Raw genomic sequence first — 21460 nt, forward strand, 5'->3', positions numbered from 1 at the left:
CTGAAATCATTAGTTGTGTAAGTCTCTGTAGGATCAGCACCATAATGTGCTTTTGCCTAGGTTTTTCTCAGAAAAAAAGAAAGGATGTACACTTTGGACTCAATCCATTTTTAAAAAAGTGGGTTATGATAAGTTCTACGAACTCACAAAGAAATAGTGGTTCAGAATTTAGATTAAGATCCTAGAGCTCTTCACTCACTGCTTGTAATCACACTGCCATCCTTCAGCCTTTTTAACTGATGTAAACTATCTGTGTTAACCTACTGTCAGAAATATGTAGGGTTAAATTTGGGTCCCACTGAAGTTAATAGCAAAATTTTCTGAGAATTCAGTGACACCAAGTTCTTCTTCAAGTGCTTGCTCATGTGTATTCCACAATAGGTGTGCGTGCTAGCCACATGCACCGGTGCCAGAAGTTTTTCCCCTAGCAGTACCTGTAGGTAGTGCTTGTGCTCCCCCCCACCCTCAGTTCCTTCTTGTCACCAGTGAGGGTGCGTCAGAACTACTGCTCCAGCTTCGCTTCACTGCAGCTCGTCCCAGAACTCGTTGTTCGTTGTGAGTGGTACCTGTTACCTAGTTCAACAAGTTTCAGTTCAGTTAGTTAACATTTGGGCCAGGGCATGCTATGGGCCCCAAGGTTTCAATCATGCAACTCTTGCAGGCATTCAGTGCCCAGAAGTGACCCTCATGCTGACTGTCTCCACTGCTTGGGTGAATCCCATATTAGTGGCCACTCTGAGATCTGCAGGTCTTTAAACCTAGAACTAAAAAAGAAAGAGACATTAGACTTCGAGCCCTTCTCATGGAGTCAGCACTGACCCCAACTCCGGTGCACTGAGCAGATTCGGCACCAGGCACCTTGTCTTCGGTGTGCAGTGATCCTCTGGCACCTTCCGGTGGCCAGCACTGCTCTCTAAGAAAGAGAGAGAGGCCCCATCCGCTCAGTGGCATCGAGAGAAAGCAGGGGAAGAGGCTAGACCTGTATTGGGCAGCTCCAGTTCCCCCCTGGGCTTCAGAGCTCCAACTCATGTCAAGCGGAGCAGCCTGGTGGTGTCAACTCAAGCCTCTCCGGATGTCCGGATGCCTTTGATGCCGGAGGTCCTGCAGGTGGCCTAAGACATTATGATTCTGCAGGTACCCGGGGCAGCACTGGCACCCGGGTCCCACTCTAGAGGCAAGCCATCACTAGGCTCTAGACAGTCGACTCTGACTCGACACAGATTCCGGTCAGGGGACCACTCTAGGGACCGCTTGCCACTCAGTGTCCTGTCAGGACACAGTCTCCGGCCTCTGCTTTTCTCACCCGCCAGGTTGTCTGGTCGTGTGCCATCGGGTCGGAGTTCTGGCACCATTCCCCACCGAGCAGAGAGTATTGACAAGACAGGCATAGGTGCCTTAGGCTCTCCCCTTCTTGTCGGAGCTACTGTAGCCACTCCCGACGTGGGTGCCATCGCCATTCGCGCTCCAACTCTCTCTCCTTGAGGCACTGTGCCCACAACTCCCGAAGGGGGTCTCCATCTCCATGCCATCGTGGATCTCAGCATTGTAGCATCTTAAGAAGTAGTAGCTCAAGACGGCACCATTCCTCAACATCGGAGTCCTGGTCTTGTGGCAGGCGTTCTCAGCACCATCGATTGTACCACTCCCATGGTACTGACAGGTCATTGGTAACCTCGACCTTGACCCACACGAGACCCACTACACCTCATCCCGGACAACCTGACCCGCTGGTGCGGCAGTGCCGCAGCATAGTCAATGGCAGGGGCCCCCATGGCAGGGCCAGTGGTTCCAGTTGGCCCAGCCAGGGACTCGTTTGGTAGCAGGGGCTTCGGAGGCTCCCTCCACCTTACTATCCAGGCCTCCAAGGGATAGATCGGCTGGTCGTGGATCCTCGGCACCGCACGCGGAGTCCGACCAAGGGATAGATCCTGCAGTGCCGACCGACGTGCAGAGTACTGTACTGGTCTCCTCCCCCATGCTGGATGACAAGTTTGCGGCCTCACCGCCATCCGCACCACAGGAGGACTTCAAGGCTTACCAAGAGCTACTGAAGCGAGTAGCACTGAGCCTCAGTCTCCAAGCTGAGGGGATGGAGGGACCCTAAGACTCGCTCTTCAATGTCCTCTCACCTTCGGCACCGGGCAGAGTGGCCCTGCCACTGCATGAAGGGGTGGCTAACATTTCCAGAGCCCTCTGGCAAATGCCAGACTCTCTTATGCCAATATCGAACAAGGCAGAGGGCAAATATTTTGTGCCCACAAAAGGGCACGACTATCTCTATACTCACCCGGTCCCCAGCTCCGTAGTGGTGGAGTCTGTAAATCATAGGGAGAGACAGGGCCAACCAGGACCCACACCCAAGAATAAGGACTCTAGAAGGCTGGATGCGTTTGGTAGGAAACTTTATCCATTGTCCAGTTTCCAGCTCCTGGTGGTCAACCACCAAACTCTCCTCAGCCATTATGAGTTTAACCTGTGGGGGTCACTGCCTAAATTCATACTCTCCCTTCTGGACTGTGAAAGGAAGAATTTAAGACACTCATAGAGGAGGGTGCCGCTGCTGCAAAAGCTGCTCTGCAGGCAGCATCAGATGAAGCTGACACAGCTGCTCGATCCATGGCCTCGGCGGTGTCCATGCGCAGCTCGTCATGGCTACTGCTGTCCAGGCTTTCCACGGAAGCATAGTCTGTGATGCAGGATCTTCCCTTTGATGGCAAGGACCTGTTCACGAAACAAACAGATGTGAAACTTCATGGCATGAAATACTCACGTATGACCCTTCAAACCCTCGGGCTTTACGTTCTGCCCAAGGAAAAGCCTAAGGCGCATACTCTCACCTCGGCTCCCCAGTCGAAATATGAGCCCGCCTACAAGAGTCCAAGACCCAAAGGAGGCGACCTCCAAAGGCAGTCTCACTCTGCCCCACAACCTGGGCTCTCGAGGGGCAAGCAGCAGGGCAAGAGGCGCTTTTGACTGGTTACAGGAGGGTGTCCCCTGGGAGGACCCTCCTACCAATAAAGTTTGCCTTCAACAACCGCTTGTGTGCATTCCTTGTGGAATGGTCTCGAATAACATCAGACCGTTGGGTCCTCAACACCATTTCCCAGGGCTACACTCTACAGTTTCTCACCCTGCCCCCATTCCCCCAGACAGCAGGGGAGACCTGTCACATTTACCCCTGCTAGAGCAGGAAGTGGGTCGGCTCCTCAGCTTGGGAGCTGTGGAAAGAGTTCCTAGGGAGTTCTGGGGAAAAGGGTTTTACTCCTGTTACTTCCTGATCCTGAAGGCGAAATGGGGGGCGTCAGGCCTATCCTGGATTTACGAGACCTCAGTCGGTTCATGGCCAAATGCCAGTTCCACCTGGTCTTTCTGGCATGTATCATAACTCGCTCTAGACCCTGGCGATTGGTATGTGGCCCTGGGCCTTCAGGATGCATACTTCTATATCCATATATTCGAGGGGCACAGTCACTTCCTTTGTTTCCTGGTGGGACAGGATGACTACCAGTTTACGGTCTTCCTGTTTGGCCTATCCACCATGCCCAGAGTTTTCACACAGCGTATGGCGGTAGTGATGGCCTACGTCAGATGCCGGGGAGTCCAGATATTTCCCTACCTCAATGACTGGCTGCTCAAGGGCAGCTCGCGGTCTCAGGTACTGGACCATGTGGAGCTGTTCTTGGCTACATGTGCCAACCTAGGCCTCCTAGTAAACAAGGCTATGTCGACACTAATTCTGGTGCAGCACATAGATTTCATGGACGCTCTTGTGGGTGCCTCCATGGCCACAGCATTCCTTCCTCTGGGCAGGTTCCAGACCCTGAAGGGACTCATAGCCTTGGTTATGGAGTTCCCCGTGACCACAGCCAGGGTATGCCTGCATCTCCTGGGCCACATGGCAGCATGCACATGTATGGTCTGCCACGCCAGACTTTGGATGAGGCCCCTCCAACTCTGGCTGGCCTCAGAGTTCTCCAGGCCTGGGACAGGCTGCACAAAGTCCTCACAGTACCAGCACCGGTGATCGCCTCGCTCCAATGGTGGGCCTGCCCAGCCAATATGCTCCAGGGCATTCCCTTCCGGGACCTGACCCAGTCACCAGACCTTGTGTCTGATGCATCGGACTTGAGCTGGGGGGCCCACATAAGGAACTCACAGACCCAGGGGATGTGGTCGACCGTGGAGTTGTCCCTTCACATAAATGTCAAGGAGCTCAGGGCAATATGACTAGCCTGTGTGGCATTCAGCACACAACTGTGTGGCAAGGTGGTCAGGGTACTCGCGAATAACACCGCTGCAATGTTTTACATCAACAGGCAAGGCAGGACGAGGTCCTTGGCCCTCTGCCAGGAAGCCCTCAGCCTCTGGGAGATCTGTGAAGCCCACGACATCTCCCTGAAGGCTTTTCACCTGCCAGGCGTCGTCAACACACAGGCCGATCGCTTGAGCAGGGTTTTCTGCTCCCAACATGAGTGGTCGCTCTACTTGGAGGTCACTCACCAGCTCTTCCAAGCGTGGGGCACTCCCCAGGTAGACCTATTTGTGACGCAACAGAACTGGCATTGCCACCGGTTCTCTTTCAGAGGGTGGACGGGGAGGAATGCGATCTCGGATGCCTTCCTCCTGTCATGGTCGGGTCAGTTCCTCTACACTTTTCCCCTGTTCCCTCTCATCGGCAAAGTCTTAGAGAAAATGAAAATGGACAAGGCACATGTTTTCCTGATTGCCCCAGCTTGGTCCCGGCAACATTGGTATGGGACCCTCTTGGGCTTGCTGGTGGCCCCTCCCTGGCCATTGCCGCTCTACCTGGACCTACTGTCCCAGGACCAGGGCTGCCTCCTCTACCCCAACCTGGACACCCTCCATTTGACAGCATGGCTGCTCAATGGCTAGATGCAGAGGAGAGAAGGTGTTCAGAGGGAGTCAGGCGTGTCCTACAAAGTAGGAAGCCATCCACACGGTGAGCCTACCTGGCGAAGTAGTCCAGGTTCTCCAGGTGGGCGGGTGAGCGGGTTACTTCCCCAAAGTCTGCCTCACTCCAACGTATCCTTGAGTACCTCCTTCACCTTAGAACTCAGGGCCTGGTGCCTTCCTCTGTCAGGTGCACCTGGCGGCTATATCAGCATTCCATCCACCAGTCCAGGGCTGCTTGGTTTTCTCCCATACTAAGACCAGGCATTTCCTCAAAGGGCTAGACTGGTCTTTGCCATATGTTAGACCCCCTGTTCCTCAGTGGGATCTAAATTTGGTATTATCCCACCTCACAGGGCCCCTGTTTGAGCTCCTAGCCACAGGCTCATGGTCTCACCTTTCATGGAAGGTAGTCTTCCTCATGGCTATCACATCAGCCCAGCAGGTTTCGGAGCTCGAGGCCCTGACCTGCGCCCCACCCCGCGCACACGGTCTTTCACGAGGACAAGATACAGCTCCGCTTACACCCTGCATTCCTCCCTAAGGTGGTCTCCGCTTTTCACATGGGCCAGGACATCTTCCTGCCTGTTTTCTGCCCCAAACCTTATGCCTCTAGCTAGGAACGCTGCCTCCAAATGCTCAATGTGCACAGGGCACTGGATTTTTATCTGGACCAGACTAAGCCGTCCCACAGGTTTTCGCAACGATTTGTTGCTTCAGCTGAGCACATGAGGTCATCCAATCTTCACCCAGAGGCTTTCCTGGTGGATTACATTGTGCATCCACACATGCTACGACCTAGCAGGGGTTCCCTCACTACCTATCGTGAGGGCTCACTTGACAAGGACTCAGGCCTTGTCGGCTGCCTTTGTGGCCCATGTCCCTATCCAGGACATCTGTAGAGCCACTACCTGGTCCTCAGTGCACACGTTCACCTTGCACTACACGATTTTCTCACATGCCAGGGATGACGCTGGTTTCGGCAGAGCTGTGCTCCAGGGAATCTGTGAACTACCCACCTCCATCAGGCATAGCTTGCAATCCCCTACCGTGGAATGCACATGAGCAAGCACTCGAAGAAAGGACAGTTACCTGTTCCATAACTGGCATTCTTCGAGATGTGTTGCTCATGTCTATTCCACATCCCAGCCTCCTTCCCCTCTGTCAGAGTTGGTCCAGGAAATGAGGGTGGGGGGAGCACGCGGCTCCCCTTATAGCGTGCTATAGAGGCGCCACTCTAGGGGTTGCAGCAGCACTCCTCCTATGGGTACTGCTACGGGAAAAACTTCCGGCACTGATGCATGTGGTGAGCATGCACACTTACTGTGGAATAGACAGGAGCAACACATCTCGAAGAACGCCAGTTACAGAACAGGTAACTGTCCTTTTTCACTCCTAATGCATAGCTGTATCTGGTATGTCTTGATTTGCATTCATTTCAAAGGATATTGTATAGGAAAAAACTTTTAAAAGAACAGCTGATATTTTCTTTTGAGTATTCACATAGTTGAGACAGTTGCTACTGATCTTTAGAGTAACAAAACAGTTAGTATTTTTCAACTAAATAATGCTGAGTTCCTGGATACAGCTTGTGAAATGTTGTGCATTTCTATTGGATTTGATGTGCCAGAAGAGTACTTTAATAACCTAATATTTTATTACTTGTTTTACAGTGATCAAGTATGAGTAGGGCAAAATAGAACAACAAGAAAATCAGACTTTTGACAAGTTTCTATTTATTTTCCATAGAAAGAGGGGGAAGACAAACAAGAAGCTCATTCCAATAATCACATAGTTTAACTACAAAACCTTCAACTGAATAATTGGTGAATTATGGGTTTTTGAAATGTTACGGAAAATAAGACAAGGAGATCTGGGAATGGATTTACTGTGAGGAAAATCAAATAGCTACCGAGAGCCTAAAATGAATGCCAAGGTTCTTGCAAAATTCCAATTTCAGCGATAAGGTGAAATGAACTTATAGGAGAAAGCACTTTCTAGGGAAAGGAAATTAGCAGGTCTAAAAAACATTTCAGTTTTGTCCATATCTAATATCAGACATTCAGGTGCATCTAGAAGACATTAAGCAGATATTTAGCTCTGCCTCAGTGCAGGGGACTGGGCTAGATGACCTACTGAGGTCCCTTCCTGTCCTACATTTCGATGACTCTAAGTGTCTCTCTTATATTAACTTTATACTTCATGTTTATGTACTTGGCGTTTGAGCTTATAGAAGGTGTTACGGTGGGGGGTTGGGCTAAAGAAGTTGGGGGCGGTTTCAAGGCAAGAAAGATGGGGCAACAAGGGGAAAGAGATTGAAGAAGTAGGGAGGTGGAGGGAGGGCGGGCATGGGGGGAGAAGGAGGCAGGGGATGTGGGGAAAGGGGCAAGCGAGGCAGGGTGTGAGGGAGACTATATAAACTAGTCTTTATAAACTAATATATTGTACTGAAACAAGCATGACACAGAGACACCAGAATATTGCTGTGACCTTCCTCCACTTTGTCGCTTTATTTTTAACTAACTCCTAGACCATGGTGAAAATTTCTAGAGGTAAGTACATTTTGCACATTCTTCAGTGTTATCCAGATGACCTAGCTTCTAGTGGGCACATTCTTGGCTGATAAAGAAATAGAGTGAGAGACCTTGAAATGTGTTGAGTACAACTTCTGTCTTTCCAAGACCTCTGAATTGCACTATTTAAAGTTAGTAACCATCTTCGAGCCACTGGCATCTGTTCTGTAACACATTCATTGAACTTCAACACACTGAATAAATAGATTTATTTAAAAACTTTTATGCATATGAGGTGCCATTCTTTCTTCATTCCAATTTATGCTGACTGGCAGATTACTTAGATATTAATCGGGGGTATTTCCTATTGATGATGATATAATAATAATAATAACAACCTAATATCCATAGGAAAATGTGGATTTTTGTTAATTTTTTTGGTTTGCAAAATTGAAAAGAAACTTCTGCTTTTGGGTTGGGTTGACCGAAATCAAAAATTTTCCATTTGTCAAACCAAACTAAAGTGTTTCATTTCAGGTCATTTTGATATTAATCCTCATCTGTCTGAGTTGCTATTCAGGTGCCTCATGTCCCCATTCCATTGTATGAGCAGGGCTTCCTGCCAGGCTACATCTCCTGCGACGAACCACGGTGGCTCAGCCAAAGGGGTGACCTGACAGGGAGCCATGGCTGAGCTGGGAGCCTCAGAGGCTGGGCAGTGGGGCTCCCAGCTCTGGAACCTGCGAGAGCCCCAGGCTGAACCAAGGTTCTCACAGTTTCCAGGCTTCCTGCCATCTAGCCAGAATTCAAGCCCCTGTTAGAGGCCAGGCTCCCAGGGCTTCTAGCCTGCAAACCCTGGAACCCCAAGTCCCCAGCAGCTAACCAAGTGAGCTGGCAGGAAACCAGGCAGGGTTCCATTAAGATTTTCCCTGTGTGTTGTTGGAAGTTTGTTGCAACCAATACATTTCTGCAAAACAATTTAGTTTTGTCAAATCAGCATTTTCTGACATAAACCTGTATTGTTCGAAAATTTGTGATTAGCGCTAGATATGAAGCCTCTGAGCAACAGCTCCCACGAGACATTGTGGCAGTTCATGCAGACATAGTGCACTGTTGAGCTGACTTGAAATGAAACTTTTTGACTTTTATGTAATCAAAATGTTTCAGAAATTTTCCTCCTTTGAAACATTTCAATATTTTGACTTTTCATCCAGGTTTTTCCCTCAGCTCCGGTGTAACCTATCTCTATTTATTGTGAATGCAATAGAGCAGTGGTTCCCAAACTGGAGTTAACAAAATGTTACAAGGGGTTCTTGGGAAAAAATTCCCTAATGGTGAACAGAGCTGTTCCTAGGGACCCCGGACAGCACGGGGGCAGCAGCCCGGAGCCCCTGGACTTACAAGAACTAAGCAGATCAAAGCAAGCATAACTATCACACTGAGGAGATTTAAACTTCAAGACTTCTTATAAGAAATGGAAAGAGAGGTGGATATTTTTTGTTGTTTTTAAAATTAAATAGGCACCTAGTATTGGTTTTTAAAATGATTATGAAGAACAAGTTTAAGCTTTGTTGTAACATGCATTGTTTGCCTGGACTGCTCAAGACCTGAATGCCTGTGTAGGAGGAACTCTTTGAGCTGGCTTCTTAAATACCTTCATGCTGTTTCACATCTGATACTCCTTGATGAAACATAGGAGCCTTGTCTTATAACAGGCTTATTCAAAGTGATTGAAGCTACAAAAGTGAGATCTTGAAAGAGTGTTGCCGTTTTCATAATGTAATCAAAATACTGTAATGATAAATAATAATAGTAAATAGTGTATAATAAGCAGGTCAAAACAAATTTTATATTTCCAAGATCACTGCTTTTATAATTTATACTCAGGTAAAGGAGAAAATCCCTGGAAATATTCATTTTTAGGCGGGGGTTCACAAGACTTGACATTTTAGTGAAAGGAGTTCACAGTCTGTTAAAGTTTGGGAACCACTGCTTTAGAGTGAAATGTGCTCTGCCTTTTCCTGCCAGCCTTCCCAACCCCTTTCAACCCTATTCCACTCACCCCTGGCTTCTCTTGGTTTCTCAGGAATTATCATCGCTTTAAACCTCACTAGTAAGAATAATTGTTTGAGTTAAATGTGTTTATTTTTAAAATGCAGTTGTATACTGAAAAGACACTGCAAAGATGGACTTGTAGGTGTCCATGTTTATTGTGACTCAGTGAATGGGGAAATCAGGTAACTCTAAAGTAGGGTGACCAGATGAGACGGAGAAAACACATGGGGGGGTGCTGCTGGCGGAGAAAAAAAAAGGCGAGTGCTGCTAGCGGAGCGAAATAACGGGACAAATTGTGTCCCGACCTAACATCAGTCAGGACGCGGGACAAACACCTAAATATCAGGATGGTCCCGATTTTATCAGAACGTCTGGTCACCCTACTCTCAAGGGAGAGTTCAGGTGAGTGTAAATATGTTTTGAATTAACTTTCCTGAAGTGTAGTGCTGTTTTGATAAAACTTTTTTACTACTTTCATTTGCAGATACTGTCCAAGATTTGAAGACTGTACAGATTGTGCGTGAGTGGCAATAAAACACATCTTGTCCACGGGAGAATATAATCTCCAAAATGCAAACTAGTTCTTCGGATAATATTTTCAAATCTATATTTATTCATTTGTCCTAAAACTATGTACTATATACTTTGGTCTTCTAAAAATAATATTGGAGGAAGATTACAGGATTCTATGAGCATGCAAGAAGATAAAGCTGCAGTGAAGACATCCATTATTAATGGAGTCAGTGTTTAAGGAGTTTTATAAAACTTCCATTGGGAATCTGGGGATTTTCCAGTTTTCTGTAAATGAACTGCCTCATCGTTGTCTTTTTTTTTCTCTTCCAGAATGCTGGAGAGAAGATTTGAATAAAATGGATCTATGTTACAGATTTTGCCTGAGGGTATGCTGAATTGTGGTGAAATTTGCCACTTTCTTTACTTGGGTGTTTGGGGAGGGTATGTATTGATGAACTGCGAGACCGAGTAAGCTTGTACCCTTGCTGGTGGTGGTGGTAAATGTGCAGGGTTATTTGTTATTGATTGTTGGGTTACGTTTTCTATGCAGAGTTTTTCTGATCATTGAGATCTCCCTGATTCTGGTATTTTGCTTTAGCGTATTTGGGGCCAGTGTGGTGCCCAGCTCCATAGCAGAGTCCCAGTTTTCCCTGCCTCCTTGTGCAGAGTTATCATAGGTGATTTTCAGCATAAAAGGCCTTGCACAGATTCCCTGGCCTTGCTCAGTCAGTGTTGCTCCTTCCTCATAACCATTTCTGAGCCATTTGCTGCTCTACAACCTCAGCTGCTCCTGTGGTTCCTGGTGCTGGGCCAGGGCATGTATTGTGTGTGTCAGGGCACCAGAGAGGTATTTTGCACGTCATACTCCTTTGTTGTACTCACAGCTATTTAAGATGTTTACTGTTCGGTCTATATTCAATGTCTGTCTTTCTGACCTTGGGCTGGCCATGGAGCTGAAGGACGGCCAAACCAAACATAAAGGTTATGCAGGAATTCTTGGTACTTTTTTCAGGGTATGTGGGGCCTGGGAGAAGGCAGCCAGCAGCAGATGTAGCAATGCCCCTCAGAACACATTGTTCCGCCTTTCAGAGGGTTCAGTGTTCACTCCCCTTTGAGCCACTTCTCTTCTCCTGTGCAGAGGGTGGGTCAGAGCATGGCTCTGTCTCCTCCCTTTCCATCATCCACTATGGGGCAGTTAGCACTGTTAGGACCAATCCTCAGGGGCATGCAAGGACTGCAACAGTGCCCTGCTCCCTGTAGTGGTGCCGGGGGCTGGGAGAGGCTTCATGTCATTCTCTCTGTCTTGCATATACATACATGGGCCAGGTGCAATCTGGCCTCAAAGTTTTATTATTATTTATAGTACTGGGGATCCCCACTGTATGGAGTCAGATAGTGAAGCTGTATTTGGAAAGGACTGGATAATGTGACTAAATGTACCTACGCGTCTATAATCAAAGAGGGAGGTAAATGTCGCCCCCCCCCCCGCTTCCCATCTCCTTGTCCAGTTTTGCACAACTGGCAAGGTGCATTGGGGTGGTTTACACCTTCCCTGAGGCATCAGGTATTGACCACCAGCAGGCCACCAGACTTGATGTATCAAAGCTCTGATCCCATATGACATGTTGTCAAATTATTCCTGTAGGATGATAATACTCTGCATAAATTAATGATGATGCATTTTTAAATACACTGAATAGCTGAGTATTGCTGGATCACTTAAATATACTTTATAAATAATCCATTATAAAATGTCAGCATATTTTCTCAGCAAGCAATACTTCATAATTGAATAGTGCTATACAGGGGCTAAGTATTAATAATAATTATTACTATTATTCATTAAAGATAATGGGCACTAAAGGGAAGGAAGGAGAGATTTCTCCACAGTCATACTGTTGGAAGGGGCAAGGTTTTCCCCCAGCCTCGAATAATATGATCTTGGATCAGCCCATGAAAACCCTATAGATCCAGGCATTCACACAGGTAAGGGGGAATCTTCCACATGGAGGTCCCCTGCCTTCTGTGGCTCTAGCTTTGCTCCTCACAAGCGTGGTATCAATAGTGAGCACTGCCAGGGGCTCTCCTACTTGCATTTGCCCCAGGGAGGCTCCCCTTAAAGGGCCATGGATACTCACCGGGGGCGGGGGGTGCGCATGGGAAAGTCATACAGCCTCTGCTGTGATACCTTTTTGCCTTGAACACCACAGGGCAAATGGAGGTAATAAAAGTCCTCCCTTGAACTGTCTCACTTTACTCCTGGAAACCCAGTACATGCTGTTGTTCTGCTTCCCCTGCATGCACACCCATACCACAGAGTGCACGTTGCAGTGTCTGGGAGGAGAGGCAACGCTGACGTGGAAGAGATCTGTGCATGGAGTATTCCTGGGGGAATTCTACACCACTGCGGCACACCAGGAAAATGCCCCCCACAGATTTTTTATTTTCCACATAAAATGGTTTCTGTGAGGCAGAAAAGAGAAGCTGCACCAGTGCTCACTCACTCCTCCCCAGCAGCTCAGACCTGTCTGTTCTGGAAGCTGGAGAGAGGTTAATCACTGGGCGAAGGGAAGTCTGGGGATGCCCAGGCTGCTCAGGGATGTTAGTCCTGGCTGGGTGGGGTGGAAGGAGGAGGATGGAGATGGAGTTCCCTCTCCCCCTCCTCCTTCCCTTCCCTGCACAGAGCAACCGGGGCTGGGTCAGAGAAACTCCCAGAAGCTTCCCCTGGCTGCAGGAAGCTCTGCACCATTGGGGGAGACGAAAGGGGGGCTGTCAGAAGGGTGGTCTGGCTCTGGGGGGTGAGGCTTAGCGGAGCGGGGTAGGGAGGCCGGATGCACATGGGCTGGGCAGACGGGGAGCAGCTCCCCATACAGTGACCCTTCTCCCCACCCAAACCCATACCCAAATTCATAACCCCACCTAGGGTGACCAGACAGCAAGTGTGAAAAATTGGGATGGAGGATAATAAGAGCCTATAGAAGAAAAAGACCCAAAAATTGAGACTGTCCCTATAAAATCAAGACATCTGGTCACCCTACCCCCCCCAAGCCTCACCCCCTGCATCCAGACCTTCCCACACCCACAAACCCCCACTGAGCCTCCACACACACCATCCGCCTGTCCCCCCAAGCTTAACCCCCTGCATTGGGAGCCTCCTGTCCCGCTGAGCTTCACTCCCTGCATCAGGAGCCCACCAGACCCAGAGCCCTATCATACTGAGCCCCAACCAGCTGCACCTTGACGCCCCTCAGCCCCACGTCCACAGTCCACCTCCACTGAGCCCTAACTACCTTCACATAGACTCCCCTGTACAGTCCCATTCTCCCTGCACCCAGAACCCCACACTGAGCCCCAGTGCATCCAGATTCCCCCCTGCACCCAGACCCCCCACAAGCTGCCCACACCCAGATTGTGCCACACAGAGCCCTGGTACTCTTGTGGGAATTCTGTGCCAAAACATTAACATTTTTAAAATTCTGCGAAGTGCTGCATATTTTAATTGTCAAAATAATCCAGAAACACAATAACAATATTATCACACCATTTTCAATTATTTTGGTAATTTATTTCAAAATATTTGTCAGCAAATAATTGAAAATGGTGTGATTTATATTGTTGTTTTGACAAAATATGCAGAATTTTAAAATGTGCCTAGAATTTTTATTTTTTTGTTGCAGAAGTCTCTCAAGAGTAATGGAGGGCCCTCTCCATATGGACCTTGGAGTCATCAGTGGGATCATCTGTTATCAATGAAATGACCCCAGATAAGCTTTGGAGTTGACCCCTGATTGGAATAAAGAGGAGTTTGCAGTTTCTTTTGTTTGGCAAAGGACCATTTTCTCAAGGCTGGGTTAAAAAGGCAGCAGCCTAGTAGGTTACATTAGGCTGGCTAAAAGAACAGGAGTACTTGTGACACCTTAGAGACTAACGAATTTATTTGGGCATAAGCTTTCATGGGCTAAAACCCACTTCATCGGATGCATGCAGTGGAAAATACAGTAGGAAGATATATATACACAGAGAACATGAAAAAATGGGGGTTGCCATACCAAGAGACTAATCATTTAAGGTGGGCTGTTATCAACAGGAGAAAGAAAAACTTTTGTAGTGATAATAAGGATGACCCATTTTCAACAGTTGACAAGAAAGTGTGAGTAACAGTAGGGGAAAAGATTAGCATGGGGAAATAATTTTACTTGTGTAATGACCCATCCACTCCCAGTTTTTATTCAAGCCTAATTTAATGGTGTCCAGTTTGCAAATTAATTCAATTTCAGCAGTTTCTCATTGGAGTCTGTTTTTGAAGTTTTTTGTTGGAGTATTGCAACTTTTAGGTCTGTTCCTATACCGGAAACCTACTGACCACTATACTTACCTAGATGTCTCCAGCTTTCATCCAGACCACATCACACAATCCATTGTCTACAGCCAAACTCTAAGATACAACCACATTTGCACCAGTCCCTCAGATGGAGACAAACACCTATAAGATCTCTATCAAGTAGTCTTAAAACTACAGTACCCACCTGCTGATGTGAAGAAACAGATTGACAGAGCCAGAAGAATATCCAGAAGTCACCTACTCCAGGACAGGCACAACAAAGAAAGTAACAGAACGCCACTAGCCATCACCTTCAGCCCCCAACTAAAACCTCTCCAATGCATCAAGGGTCTACAACCTATCCTGAAAGACAATCCCTCACTCTCACAGATCTTGGGAGACAGGCCAGTCCTTGCCTACAGACAGCCCCCCAACTTGAAGCAAATATTCACCAGCAACCACGCATCACACAAAAACACTAACCCAGGAACCTATCCTTGCAACAAAGCCCATTGCCAACTCTGTCCACATATCTATTCAAGGGACACTATCATAGGACCTAATCACATCAGCCACACCATCAGAGGCTCATTCACCTGCACATCTACCAATGTGATATATGCCATCATGTGCCAACAATGCCCCTTTGCTGTGTACATTGGCCAAACTGGACAGTCTCTACGCAAAAGAATAAATGGACACAAATCAGATGTCAAGAATTATAACATTCAAAAGCCAATCGGAGAACACTTCAACCTCCCTGGTCACTCAATTACAGACCTAAAAGTTGCAATACTTGAACAAAAATTTTTTGAAAACAGACTCCGAAGAGAAACTGCTGAATTGGAATTAATTTGCAAACTGTACACCATTAAATTAGGCTTGAATAAAGGCTGGGAGTGGATGGGTCATTACACAAAGTAAAACTATTTCCCCATGCTAATTTTGCCCCCTACTGTTACTCACACCTTCTTGTCAACTGTTGGAAATGGGCCATCCTGATTTAACACTACAAAAGTTTTTTTCTCCTGCTGATAGTAACCCACCTTAATTGATTAGTCTTGTTAGAGTTGGTATGGCAGCACCCATTTTTTCATATTCTCTGTGTATATATATCTTCCTACTGTATTTCCCACTGTATACATCCAATGAAGTGGGTTTTTTTAGTCCATGAAAGCTTGTGCCCAAATAAATTTGTTAGTCTCTAAGGTGCTACAAGTACTCCTTTTTCAGTTTGCTGGTACAGACTAACACAGCTGCTACTTTGAAACCTGTCATTAGGCTGACTGTATCTTTGCAATGGAAAAAATAGAAACCTTTGATATTTGAATTCTAAAGGAAAGTGTAGAGTACACTGACTATTAGCGAAAGCAGCAAAATCTGTGGAGAGAACCTAAAACTGTGAGATCTCCTGTTTGTTTGGTTTTAATGTCCACAGTTTTTGCTGTCCCTGTTCTTTTTCTGTTAGATTGTGCTGTGTGTATTTCAAAGACTCTCAGTCCCCTCCATTCAACTTGTCCCAACAGCAGTTCCTGCATCTGTCAGGTTGATAAGAGAAAATGCGCTAACACTTTTCAAGCTTGGGGAGAATGATGATTCTCCATTTGACCTTAAAGCATCAAGTTTCAGTCTGAGCAGTTCTAGCCAACGCAATGATAAAAATACCTGTGGCTGGTCTACACTTTGTGCTCCCACTGTCGCTAGCCCCTGAGGAATTGCCCTGCGGCTACAGCAATACTGAGGGGTTCTAAGTAAAAGCTCAGTGCTGTAATGGCAGCATGAACAGCCACCTGGGGAATGCAGTGCCTTCCTGGGGGGCTGGAACAATTTTTATAGTGGTGGTGCTGAGAGCCATTGAACCAAACTGTAAACTCTGTATATAATGGAATCCACTTTAAGTCAGGGGATGCAACAGCACCCCTACTTCCAGCATCTATCGTGCCTTCTGCAAAACAGGAACTCCTCCTCTTCAGAACCTGCTGGGACCCACCTCTCGAACATGCTCTCCTGAAGTAGCTTATCTTCTCCTTTCCTCACCTCTCCTTGCTCCTCCTGGCCAAGAGTTGGCTGATCCATCTCTGGAATCAAATCTGCTCCTTTTTTGAGAAATTTAAGCATCTTAGTCCTGCAAAAATTTGCCGGATTAAGTGTAAAAGTAAATTTTATGAAACCTAGGTAGGTAATGTTGATTCAAGGAGGGAGCATTCTTGTTTCTCAATTGACCCCAGTGGCAGTGCTAGCCCATTGGGAATCTTAAGCAGGAATATTCCCCCATCCTCCCACAACACATAATAAAAAGCAAATAGAAGCCCCTTTGAGCTGCTTAGGTCCCTGAGCAACTCCGTAGTCTGCTTATGCCTAGCACTGGCTCTGGTCAAACCAATGCCACGGTATAGTGTTATGAGGCAACATGCTTCGGCAGGTATCATCTTTCAGATGAGATATAACACTGAAGTCCTGACCATCAGTGGCCAATTAAAGATCCAAAGTCACTTTTCACAAAGTGAAATCTAGCTCTGGTTTCCTAGCTTCATACATTAAGGCCAGAAGGGACCATTCTGATCATCTTAAACCTAGTCTGACCTCCACATAACACAGGGCACAGAATTTCATCTAGGAATTCTTGTTTCCAGCGTAAGTGTCCTGCCCAAATCCCTGTTTGTAATTACATTCTTCCTCCTCCTCAGATGCCCTGTTTAGTTTTGAATGGATCCAGTATTTTTAACTTCTTATAAACTGTTGCGTAGTGTAGCTTTTAAACAGTTGCTTTTCACTTCAGAGGAGGCTGCCATTCTGTAATAGGTAAAATGATTCCTGTATGTTGTAGTGGCATTGCTGCAAGTCCATAGTTGAGATTTCTTTGAGATTGGCATTTAAAGCAAGTCTAAAATCCCTCTATCTCACATTTTAATTACTTCATCTAGTCTTCACATTTTATACAATTATCATGCTTCAGAAGACACCTGAGTACGCCAGCTGACGCCAGGAGCCAAGGATCTGGGGCATGTCAGTAAATATGAAGAATGAGAAATCTAGGCACAGAAAGGTAATAAGATAGAGTTTTCATTTCACGTTCATACCTTTCAAGGTTGTTTGTTAAAGGCACTGATTATCCACTTGACAGCATGCAGAGCTGGCTTCAAATATATCTGAGGTAGATGCATGCTGCCCCCTTGTGGCTAATAGAAACAAAAAGCTGCAACACGGCTTGATTTGCCTCTCACATTAGTCTTAACATAGACTTTAATGGGGTACTTCCTAATTTACATGGCTGGGATGTAAGTGAAATGAGAATCAGGCTTTTTATTCTTCATCATCAGAACTGGAGAGGCTGGGGGAATCTATGGTCACAAGCTTGTGAAATTTCCAAGTCAGTGCTAGAAGTCTGAAAGGCAGATGGCTGCATAGGTGGACAGAACATATAAATAGACTAATGCATTTTTCCTCCCATTAATTGAAAATAAGCCAGTAAAATGGATGAAATCGCACAGAGAAGTTTAGAGAACTCAGAAAATTCTTCTATGAAGCACTACAGGAGAGAGCCACAGAAGCACATCAGATTCCAAAACGGAAACTGATGAGATAGGAGCAAATAGTACATTAACTGGAGACAAGGTGAAGCTTGCATTGTATATTAGTTGAACACTTAATGCTTTTCCCTGAAAACTGACATGAACTTACTCTAGTATTTCTGCTGATATGAATAGAATTGTTCAATTCAGCCTGGACGGAGTTTTCAAAGATTTAATCCAGTTAATATGGGCATAGTATATGTGATGGACATTACCACTTTCAGAGAAGTGATACTCTTGGCTTAGCCAGCAGTAGGTTTCTTTTAGCTCTGTTTCCTTTTATCTTAGATCACCAGTGCATCTGGAGTCTTACACCACCAATATACACGTAACACACACAGGGCCTGCCATTCTACTGCACTAAGCTAAGCTTCGGGGCTCACAAGAATTGCAGAACTTTGGAAATGGAATATTATGTATCTTTCTAGTAATTGTCTCCCCCCCACCCCCTGTATTGAGTAGTTTTTGTGTGTATTTTAGGAAGATAATGGTTGCTGTTCCAAGTGGCAACCTCAGGTGATGGTTGTTTCTAAAACTAGCAGAGGACCATGACATTAATGTTTTTTGCATTATCCATACAGTGAGTGTAATCTGTACTAAGGAATGATATTACCTACCAGGGCTGTGCCAGGCCCAGAACAAACCCCCATATGTATGTATTTGTTTTTCACTGACGTCCAGTCCCATTCTTCTGGAATCTCTTTATGGGCCAAAGTAGCAAGAATACTCATCTTTTTCATGGTGATTGATGCAGCAGTTTTGCCTGTGTTCAGACTGTGGGATTGAGTCCTGTATTTCTGGCACTCAAGAAATGGAATGCCATGACATGGTGAGATTTCTGGTTATTTTGGCCCCACTGAAGCATTCAGGGAGCCTGTTAGCTTAAGTGGGATACATTTTTTTCTGAACCCAGATAAGCCATATATTTTTAATGCTAAGCAACTGAAAAATCAGCATAACCATTTTATACCATTTTCTCTCTCTCTCTCTCTCTCTCTCTCACACACACACACACACACACACACACACACACACACACACACACACACACACACACACACACACACACACACACACACACACAATCTGTGTGCAAAATTTCAACGCAGTGCTTAGTAAAACTTACAAGGATTTATAGTGAAAAACCTAGCAAACCTTTAATATGGTTAGTCTGTCAAATGCGTCAACAATAAATATAAAATATCGGTGCTAAGTTTGACAGTAATAACATCAATTTAACATTTTTCCTCTAAACACCATTAATAATCATTAATATAATCTGCCATTGTTGTTTGCAGTGCTGTAGCCATGTTAGTCCCAGAATATTACCGAGACAGAGTGGGTGAAGTAACATCTTTTATTGGACCAGCTTCTGTTGGTGAAAGCTTGTCACTTTCACCAATAGAAGTTGGTGCAATAAAAGATATTGCATCACCCACCCTGTCTGTCTAATAATAATAATAGTTTAGTGTAGGGATGATCCATGCCCATATTCCTCGGCTGAAAAAAAAAAGATATGACTCAAGCCTTGTTTCTGTTCACATCAATGTATGTTGCACTGTTGTATAATTTTCTTAACAGGGAGCTAAACTGATCTGGATGTAGATGAACCAAAATAACAAGAGCAGATAAGGTTTATTTGTTTATTTTTTCTCAATATTTTTCCCAATGACTAATTAATAAATGCTGATTACTTTAGTCCTGATTAGCAAGTTACTGATGCATGTGGCTAACTTTAAGCATGTGATTAGTCACTGAATTCAAGGAACACACTTACAGTTAAACGCATGCTTTAGTACTATGCTGAATCAGGGCCTTACGCAGAAATCTCCAGTGTTTGCTCTTAACATGCTGAAATTTTTACACATTTTCTTAGCATTTATGTTTTGTCCATTTTCTTTTAATATGTGTTAAGACAGTCAGTGCTTAACAAATAATAATAATGATAATGAGTACCTCTTTTCAATCCCAACTCCTAAACTGTCTAGCCTAAACGCTGCCAGGACACACAGGTGTATTTTCAGCAAAGACCTTTTCCTGGAAAAAGGTTACTCTGTGTGTGTGTGTGTGTGTGTCTTTGTTCTTTTTTTGTTTTCAGAGTTTGCCTCTGCCAGGCTCCCTATATGCTGACAGGAAAAATAATTAAAACTGGTATTTTGGTATATAGGACTCCATTTCAGGAAAGCATCTCTGTTCAGGAGAGCACTTTAACCATGTCTTAATGCCCACTGAAGTCCATGGGACTTCAGCGTGTGCTACCCTGAATACGGATGCATTTAAACATGTGATTAAAGTCAATCTGAATTTCAGCTCATATGCTTAGCATCCTGAAAGCTGGTTGTGAAATGATCTTACATACAGTTCTAAATAGGAAAATATGGTTGGTTAGTGCCCCAGCACAGTTAGGGCATAGGCCTGTGTGACATGTCTAGGGCTGGTGATCAACATAGTGCCTTTATTGTTGCCATCGCTGGCCACTAGCTAGCCTCTTTTAGGTGAAAAGGAGGCTGAGTGTATAAGTCCTCCTTGCTGGTACATAGCCTGTGTAGAGCCTAAGAGCCTTGAAGTATCCTCTGAGTGGTACCAGCCAATAACTGGATCCTTGTGTGCCCAGGAAAAATCTGCAAGGGATCTCAGAGCAACATGGGACCTCAGAAGTAAAGTGAACAGACCCACCAGTATGAGTAACATGCCCTGACACTCACTAACTCATGCCCCCACCTATTGGGTTCGTAGAGAAGACGTCATGTTTCTATGGTGGACATGAGTGTTACACACTAGAATGGCATAGCAAGCAGACGCAGGTATAGCCATTGTTCCATGCACCCTCTATTGTAATAGATGATTCCACATCAACGGTTGTAGGCTGCAACCTAACCCCAGCCAGTCGTCTTTTGAACGTATGCCCCTGGAGCACAGGTGAACAGGTGAGAGAGTATGGATGGTGTGACACAAGCCATCATCTCCACCACGTGTTCTGATGACAAAGGAAGGTCTTATGGTGGTAGGTGAGTGGTGTAGGAACAGGGTTGGAGATGCTTGCGGTCATAGTTGCACATCTGCATGTAGGTGACTCATGACCCCAGTTATACAGCTTTGTGGAATGTTAGGACTTTATGCAGCAACCCTAGTACCAGCTGACTTGAAAGAGGCACAACACTTGTGGCTAGGGATCTAGCCATGTATAGAGTCAATAGTGCCTCACTCAGAGAAGCCAGACTCACTGTTGAAGGGCAATTCACAGAGATCGGTGCAGGGTACATGTCCTCAGAGTCACAACAATGGGGTGCTGGCTTTGCCATTAGCGACTCCATTGCATTCTGCTTGAAGGTGTACCTAAAAGCATAAGTGAACATCTTATGCTTCTGTGGTTGCCATTGAAACATAAATGGTTTGCTGCCAGTATCAGTGCTTATGCTTCTATCATGACAAATGCCAAAGATGAGGGGGGAAAAGTTGCATAGTGACTTAAAAAAACTCGTTGCTAATGGTATTAAGCAGGGCTGTGTAACTGGCCCACGCTTGTTTAATCTCTTCTGTGTAACAATGCTCAGTGATGTTACAAGAGACCTGAA

Source organism: Gopherus evgoodei, chromosome 1, assembly GCF_007399415.2.
Source record: "Gopherus evgoodei ecotype Sinaloan lineage chromosome 1, rGopEvg1_v1.p, whole genome shotgun sequence".
Taxonomy (NCBI): domain Eukaryota; kingdom Metazoa; phylum Chordata; order Testudines; family Testudinidae; genus Gopherus; species Gopherus evgoodei.